The 8,611-nt window shown below is 33.5% G+C and overlaps 1 long non-coding RNA gene across 1 annotated transcript in view; it reads right to left on the bottom strand.

Annotated features, from left to right (window-relative positions):
* Window positions 1-2,605: 2,605 nt before the first annotated feature.
* LOC125781293 (uncharacterized) overlaps window positions 2,606-8,611 on the bottom strand; it is a 76,235-nt gene continuing 70,229 nt past the window's right edge. The window contains exon 2 of the long non-coding RNA XR_007424517.1: window positions 2,606-6,107. This is a non-coding gene — a long non-coding RNA (uncharacterized LOC125781293). The remainder of the gene's footprint in view (window positions 6,108-8,611) is intronic.

Below are 8,611 nucleotides of genomic sequence, written 5' to 3'. Positions count from 1 at the left end.
TGTTGTGTACAGTAAAGTTGTAAGTGGTATTAGTGAATATAGAGTAACTCTGTATTGTAGTAGAAAAGTGGGCGGAGCTTCTGGACATGGTGAACATAAGGCATATTAATAAATTAAAGAAAGTTAAGCAGACAAAACATTAAATTTAATGGTTTAAAGAAAATGCAAGATACATTTGCTTTATTTTATTTGAATTTTCCATACTGTCCCATAATTTCTTTTTTTTTAATTTAAGGTAGTAAAATCCAGCTGTTTGATTAAGGGATCTAATGATAAAAAGAGATTAAATGATGTCACATTAGAAATGAATCTGTTTTTGTCACATAAGCAGCACGCAAAGGTCATTAACACACCTGAAGGAAATAAATAAAACACAAACACCTTTTTGTTTCCATAGCAACAGCCACGCCTACTGTTCCTGTACCAGGTCTACAACATTACAACAGCAGGACTGTTCTCTGGAATGTTCCTTCAGTACTGATGATTTATTGTAATTACTGTAATCATTTCTCAATAACTCCATATCACATTCAATCATCAGTTATTCACACTGTTTTCCTCTATATCGAGATCTTAGAACCAGCATTTCAAAGGTTGTTCATAGTTAAATCAATGTCATTGTGAAGGATGAATCAACTTATGAATTATGATTTTATATTAAAAAGCCACTAAACCATAAACCATTTATTTTTTCATTATTAGCTGAAATGTGTAAGTTTGAAGTAATAAAACATACCAGTCATGTTAAACATTTTTTATAAACATTTCCTAACCTTCGAAAAAAGGCTTTTATTGTAGTGATTTTCACCTCTGCAGCGCCCTCTCAGGTTCATCTGTGCTATAGACATGATGATGACAGGGATGATGTGTCTGCGTACTTTATGCAGATCTTTTAATCAATAATACCACCCCCCTGCTGATGTCCAACAACTGAGTTTCAGTCCACTCAGCTCTCTCTCCTGTCCCACCTCTAAACCCATACATCACCCAGTGCATCACAGCGCTAACGCTCGGAGGAAAGCGCAGCGACACGGTTCCGATACATCAGCTCACAGACGCAGCCTTGTGCTGATCCACATCACCCGAGGAGTGATGAGGGGAAAGAGCACCATCTACTGTACCCACCCAGAGAGAGCAAGACCAATTGTGCACTCTCAGGGCTCCGGCAGCTGATGGCAAGCTACATGAACAGGGTTTGAAATGACAATCTTCTGATAATAGTGGCAGCGCTTAGCCCGTAAATGATTTATTCACTACTTATTAGGCTTTATTCTGTGCTATTGTGTTATCAGTGCTTAATTAGGGGTCTGTTATGTGGAAATTATTAATAATGTCTGTATTAGTTCTTATAGTGCACAATAAACAGTTATGTCAGAACCCTGTTAAGCAGATTAGCTTATTAATCATTAACTATTTACTAATTCTACGTTTTATGTTATTAGTGTATTATTGGCAGCAGTTTGATCTATGTGAGTTTGGAAAGGTTATGGCTGTGCTGGAGTTTGTTAATATTGAGTTAATAAGGGCTTAATAAATCACTAATAGACCAAGATGTGACTAAAGTACCATATTCTAAAGTGAGGTTCTGTTCATCACTAATTAGACACTAAAAAGAACTGAATAAATACTTAATTAATCACAAACCTCTAATTAAGCACCAGGAACACTTAATAACACAAATTAAAGCCTAATAAGTAGTGAATAAATAATTTACAAATGTCTAATTAAGGCTTTATTAAGCAAATAATAAGACATTAATAAGCGCCTAATTTGTGTTTCTTGAAATAAACCTAATGTTCTAATCCATATTATGACAAGAACTTCTTAACTAAATAAAGAAAAATGTACTTTAAGAAATGAAGGTCAGTCAATCTAAAATATTTCAAGAAGTTTGAAAGTATTCTCAAGTGCAGTCGCAAAGACCATTAATAATGTCATGGTGAAACTGGCACTCATCAGGGCCTCTGGTTTGTTTGTTTAACACTTTTAAGTTACTACATGATTCTTTATGTATTTACAATGTAAAGAAAATCTTTTCATCCTGCATGTTTCTACAGTAATTATACTACAATCATTAATAAAGGGTACACAACTGAGAATTCAATTACTGTATATTAATAATTATACATATATAACTAATTATATATACTCTAATTTATGACTGAGCCGTAATTACAGTAATTAGTCATTTTAATTTTCCATGTTTTTAGTGCAGTATTGTTTAAACTACTGACATTTTTCCAATCACAGTTTAATGCTGATGGTTGGTCATGAACCGTCTGCACTCAGTACTGTTTTTAGCTGTGATTCTTATCGTAAATTCCCCAAAAAAACAAAAGCACCTTCTCTAAAACTAAAGCTTCTGTGGAAGATCAGACTTCCGGAGAACTGATAACTGACCTGAAACGAAAGGGGAAAACGAATCCCAGGGATTCCGGGGAATATGGCGTAGCGTGTAAACAAGGCGTGACTAGATCTGGCCGTAATCCTGACCGCTGCTTAAACAACCAGTCAGGCTGTTTGTAGATGTTTGCTCAGGCTTTCCGACGCTGAAAGCCTCCTTTAACCAAAACACGTCTGAAATTAAAGCTGACACAAGCAGAGCTGTTGTTTACAAACCTACGGCTTTATTGATTAAAAAACATGGAAACAGTGAACAATATTCAGGACTGTATATCGCTTAGAACCAAATAAAACAACCATTAAACAAAGCAAGGCAAGTCGCCCGTTAGTCGCGTCACGCTGTCGACTCGTTCCGTGATTGCACGTGGACTACAGGTCCCTCAGTTCACACTAGAAAATGAATAAAGGAAGGGAAAAAGCTGATGGGTTGACTGCCGTGCTCCTTAAAACTGAGTAAAACTCCTTAAAACTGCTTAAAAACTACCTAGGGATGTATCAAAATGAACATTTTTGACTGAAACCAAAAAACAAACAAAATGAAACATTTAGCTGAAGGCAGAATCCCAAATACTGAACATGATTTCGCCACATTTTCAGCAGGACAATGTCTGTACTATTTTTATTATATATTATATACTGTATTTCAGGCTCATTGACCAACACTTTCCAATGCTTCCACTCAGCTGACATGTTTGCTGCATTTACAAAAAAAAAGAAAGAAGGGCAAAAGTTGATTGGTCGATTACTTTACTGCTTAAAACTCCTAAAAAATGTAGATGTTTTTGATTCAAACCAAAAAAATAAAAAATAAAAAAAAATACAATAAAACATTTAGCTCAAAGGCCAAATACAGAATACTTAACAGCGAACACATTTTTATTCATTTTTTGCTGGTTTTCCTGGATTTTAACACTTTTAACATTTTTTTTTCAACAGGAGACTGTCCGTAAAGCTATTTTTGGCTCACATTGGCTGCATTTACAAAAATGTGACTTTTCTGTCATCAAAACCACCATTGTTTGAAAGGTCTGTGACGATAATTTACAGTATATGGAAATTACTTATCACATATTATCATTTTGTTGACCTCAATTTGATCTATTAATATCTAATAAAAACAGTGGCTTTATTTTATTAATGTTTATTCATTTCCAATTCCCTACTCTAAAAACACTTATTTAAAAGTGTATATTGGTCTTTAAAATGTCTGTTTTAAAAGGAATTATACTAATTATTATACGTGTGGCATTATAAAGGGTAATAAATTGACAGAACTCTTGTTTGTTGCAATATATCACTCATATAAAAAAAATGTCATTGGGACAGATCTATTGTTTATTGTAAATAATTCAGACTTTGTCTCTTACAGTATTTCCTAGAAAATCAAAACATTTTGCCCTTTTTGTCTAAATAATTTCGGTTGCAGAATATTTGGTGCATCCCTACTAAAAGTATTTTCACGAGAAAATCATCCAGCTCACGCTTGAATTCATGTTTTTTGTGTTTTTGTCTTTTTTTCACTCATAGCGAGCTGCTAATACTGTGTTATGAAACTTGTGTAGTCGGGGTTGCCCGCTGATCCGTGAACTACAGTGTAAATACTTTACATGGAATATGTTCCCTCATATCTTTCGCTTGAGGGCGGGGCAGAGAGCTCATTATTAGGGTCAAATAACTGCTAACGTCATTGTTACTACTGTCACACACCCTTTAAATCAGCGTGTGCACAGACCACGGCACTGTGGAGCGGCGCTCGAACCTCTGAGCATCTCACACAGGAACTCACAGCTTCACCAAATCTCTTTAGTGTGAAAATCAATCAACAGTTTTTTGATTTTAAGAGCATGGTAGATTTTTCTCCTTGAGTAATACCAGAGATGTTATAATGAGGAGACCAGATACTGGTGGAGATGTGAAGGGAAGATCTCTCAACAGATAAAGTCCTGCCGGCCCAACATCAAAAAGAGCCGGGGAATAAGGAGATCTGCCCAAGCGCAGTAGCCATAACGAGCTAAAAAAATCATGCTTTTTGGTGCTTTGTTGAGCCAAACGCTACAAACTATCTATGAGATTTTTGTCGTGTTTTATCAATGATTAAAAATAAGTTGTTGAATTAAGTGAACAGACTTGCATATAAAGAGGTCAATGTAGCCGGTCAGTGTGCTAGTGAGGAAAGTTCCACTCAATGTGGAGATCTGCACAAGCGCAGTATCCGATAAAAGCTAAAAATCATGTTTTTTGTGCATTTTTAAGCCTAGGCCTGTCACAATAACTACATTATCATGTTGTATCAGTTCATGTTGCCTTTGCTGAGGCTAAGTCTTACGCCGGTTCAACACATGCCAGCTGGGACAGACTGGGGCTGCACGTCATGGTGTGGGTCACACACACAGTTCCCCTGTCTCCACACTTTACAATATATATTTATGTACACATAGTACACACTGGAGAACCTACTATAACCTGCTTTGGTTCAAGCTGTAATTTTCAGGTTCCAAAATTAGGTGCGTAAACAGGAATGAAAGATTTGTCTTTAAAAAGGTTAATTTGTTATTATTTTTTTAGTGCCAAATTAGTGGTCTAAAAATGGCAACAATTTAATTGTAATACTTTTTGGGAAAAAATATTGTACGGGAAAAATGTTTATCGTGACAGGCCTAGTTGAGCCAAATGCTACCAACTAATTATGAGATTTTTGTCAGATTTTATCAATGACTTAAAATGTGTTTTTGAAATGATAATCTGACCTTCGGTTTAGAGTATTTTGGTTTCTGCCCATTCAAACAGATGGAAGGCTTCCCTTATATAACTTTATATATCCAACCTTATATATCCAAGATGATCATCAAGTGAACAGACTTGCGTATAAAAACTATATAGACGGTCACTGTTCTAGCGAGGAAAGTTTCACCCAATGTGGAGATCTGCACAAGCGCAGCAGCCGCAACGAGCTGAAAAAAATCATATTAATATTATTATAATATCAAAATGTGTTTGTAAAATGCTAATTTGACCTTTAGTTTCCAGTATTTTGGCCTCTACCTGTTTATAGAGATGGGAATCTGCCCTCACATGACTGGAGATAACTACTGTACTACTATACTATGAACAGAGACACGCATATTAGGACTTTGGTAAAACACACGACCATAAAGCAGCAGATCAATGTTCTAATGAAAGTGATGGACGATAGTTTCAGGTTTAATACCTCAAAAGTTGCTGTAATGTTCTCAAGTTCTCAATCTTCAAGTACAACTTAGGTGTCAAAAAATTAGCCAGTTCAGGCCAGGAAGCAAAAACGGGCACAGGAAAGATACTGCCATACACAATACAGCACATCAGAGAAAGAAAAAGGTGCCATATACTGTAGTATGTTTGGTATATCACGCAAAAAACAACGTATCTCCAACTTTTTGCCATTAAAGGAAAGTAGGCCTGTCTTGATAATTACAATAGCAATTTATTGTACAATTTATGGTTTGATTTTACATTTTGCTGGTTGCAATATTGCGCAATGTGTGTACTTAGCGAGTCAGTACTTGACTAGACTCGGTCAAGTTATTTTAGTTATGTTTTATTACATCAGGATTTTTAACCCTTGTGTGGTGTTCATATTTTTGTTACTCGTTTACTTTGTTACTTGTATTTAATTCAGCAAAATTAAGCAATTTTACATTAAAATGCTTTACACATGCTTGCTTCACCTAAATTGTAAGCAATATAAACAGTTTACATGGTTAATATTTGCCCTTTACCTTTCTTATGTTACATTTCTTTCAAAAAGTGCTACTCTTTTTTTATTATTTTTTTGAATAAAATGTAAAAGAAAATGAATTAAACTCAAGATATGAGTGGAAAATTTGTTTAGTTTCACATTTACAAATGAAGCAATGTTTATTAGCCATTGGCCAAACATACTGTATGTAATATAAATGTGGGGGGGGGGGGGTTGTACAGTGTGTGTTTATCAAAAATGTGTTTTGATATATGTTTTTCACAAAAAATGAGCCAATGCCAATGAGTTTGAATTAGAAAAAATATTTTTTTAGTATCATTTGATGAAAAATGAAAACGGGTCCCACAGACCCGAACACCACACAAGGATTAAACAATTGCATAAAATAAAGTCTTAAAAATACATTATTATCCCTTTAGGATACAATAAATCATCCATAAAATAATTTATCAGGACAGGCCTAATCAAAAAATTTTCCCTTAGTTTTGAAGATACAAGGTTTCTGCGCGACAGCATCATTATAAATTACTGTTAGGTAATAACAAACTGGTAGTAAACATAAGACAAAGTTTCGTAAGTCTCATTGTTGGCGCATTTTGCGACGATTCTATAAAACAAAAATCGCAAAAAGCCAACCAACAATTTCACGCGAGACAGAAATGCTCGAAGCTCGATCATAATAAAACAATGCCACACTAGCTTCTTCTCATTTCTCATTTAACACCACCATAAATAAAGCATTCTGGAATGATAAAAGGTATCGTAAAAGGTTTCGTAGGAACTAATACAGTATGCACTGTTCTCACTCTTCATAACAACCCCATTAAACAAAACAAAAAACAAACTAAACAAAAAAAAAAAAAAAAAAAAACAGAAACAGTTTTGTACAAAAATATAAGTCTGTGACATCCAAAACCTTATTCAAGTTTCAAAAAAATAAATATTATTTCCTCGACGCTCGAAGGTTATTAGACAGCTGGAACTCTGCACTGTCCTCAGTACCCTTATCCAATCAGATCAGCTCTCCATATGAACAAACACACAGCTGTATATAAACAGTCATCTATAGCTCTGTGTTTATGTGTGTGTGTGTGTTTTTATAGGAAAGGCATTTTCAGTGCACCAACAAAAGTACTGCAGTTGATTTATATATTTATTTATATATATATATATATATATTTAGTACTTTCTCTCTCTCACTTTCTCTGTCTCTTTCTGATGGTTAAGCATCAATCAACCAAAAACTAAAAAGAGCAAAGCTCCTGTTTACTGTCTTTAGGAGCTCTTCATATTAAATTAGGGCTGGACAACAATTCAATATAAGTATATATCACGCTAAAAAATCTACGTTTAGATTACAGTGATATCATTTTTTAAACACTTTAACATTACTAAAAATAAAATTAGATTACATGAACTGAATTCAATTAAAAAATCAGTTCAGTTTTCCTTTTTTTCCATATTTCCATATTTCTATGATAAATGCACTAATATAACTTTACATTAAAAGTTTGGGCATTCTTGGTAGTTTTTGTGTAAACTGTAATTTTTAACTTTTCCACAAATATTACATGATGGTGTATAGATACATTGTTTCTTTTTCCATTTATTTCACAAATTAAAAAAAGAATAATGATGAATGTACCAATAGGAATGCTCCAAAAACCTTTTAACTAACTTTTATTGAAAGTTAATACATTTTGATTTTTTTTTTTTTTTAATTAAAAGTTTTATGATGAATGCACCAATAGAAATTCTTGAAATGCTCCAAAATCTTTTTTTAATATGTTTGGGCATTCTTGGACCTTTTTTGTGGATTTAATTTTTTTTACTTATCCACAAATAATTCTTGATGGTGTATAGAAATTCCATCTATGGAAATTTGGGCATTCTTGGCATGTTTTTCTGTGGCTATTTATTTTCATGTTTATTTCACAAATTTTATTGGAAATATTTCTGTCTTTGTATTTTTTTACCACATTTTTTTTTTTTTACAAATTTCAAATTTGTATGCTGAATGCACCAATAGAAATTCTTCAAATGCTCCAAAATCTTTTCTATTGAAAGTCTAGGAATTCGGGCCATTACTATAATTTTTTTTATAATTTCCTATAACTCTTTTTAGATTGACCTCCATTAAAAGTGAAGACGTTAGGGCCTCTTTGTAATTTCTTTGTGGCTTATTATTTGTTTTATTCTTCACAAATAATTCACTAGAAAGTACCAACAGTAACGCTAAAAATGCTTTGAATCATTTTACATTGACTTCCATTGAGAGTTAAAAACGTTTGTTTGTTTTTGGCAGTTTTTCCATAATAATGAAAAAAATTATATTAACCAATTTTTTTTAATATCAATACACTGTGATATAAACTTATGTTCATATCGTCCAGCCCTCAGTGAAATGCAGTTCTAAACATGTTAACTTTAGACCTACTTTATTAAACAATACAATTCTGGACTAATTTTCTG

This window comes from Astyanax mexicanus, chromosome 1 (assembly GCF_023375975.1).
Source record: "Astyanax mexicanus isolate ESR-SI-001 chromosome 1, AstMex3_surface, whole genome shotgun sequence".
NCBI classification, from domain to species: domain Eukaryota; kingdom Metazoa; phylum Chordata; class Actinopteri; order Characiformes; family Acestrorhamphidae; genus Astyanax; species Astyanax mexicanus.
Note: the sequence above shows the minus strand (reverse complement) of the source record. Positions and strands in the feature narration are given on the sequence as shown.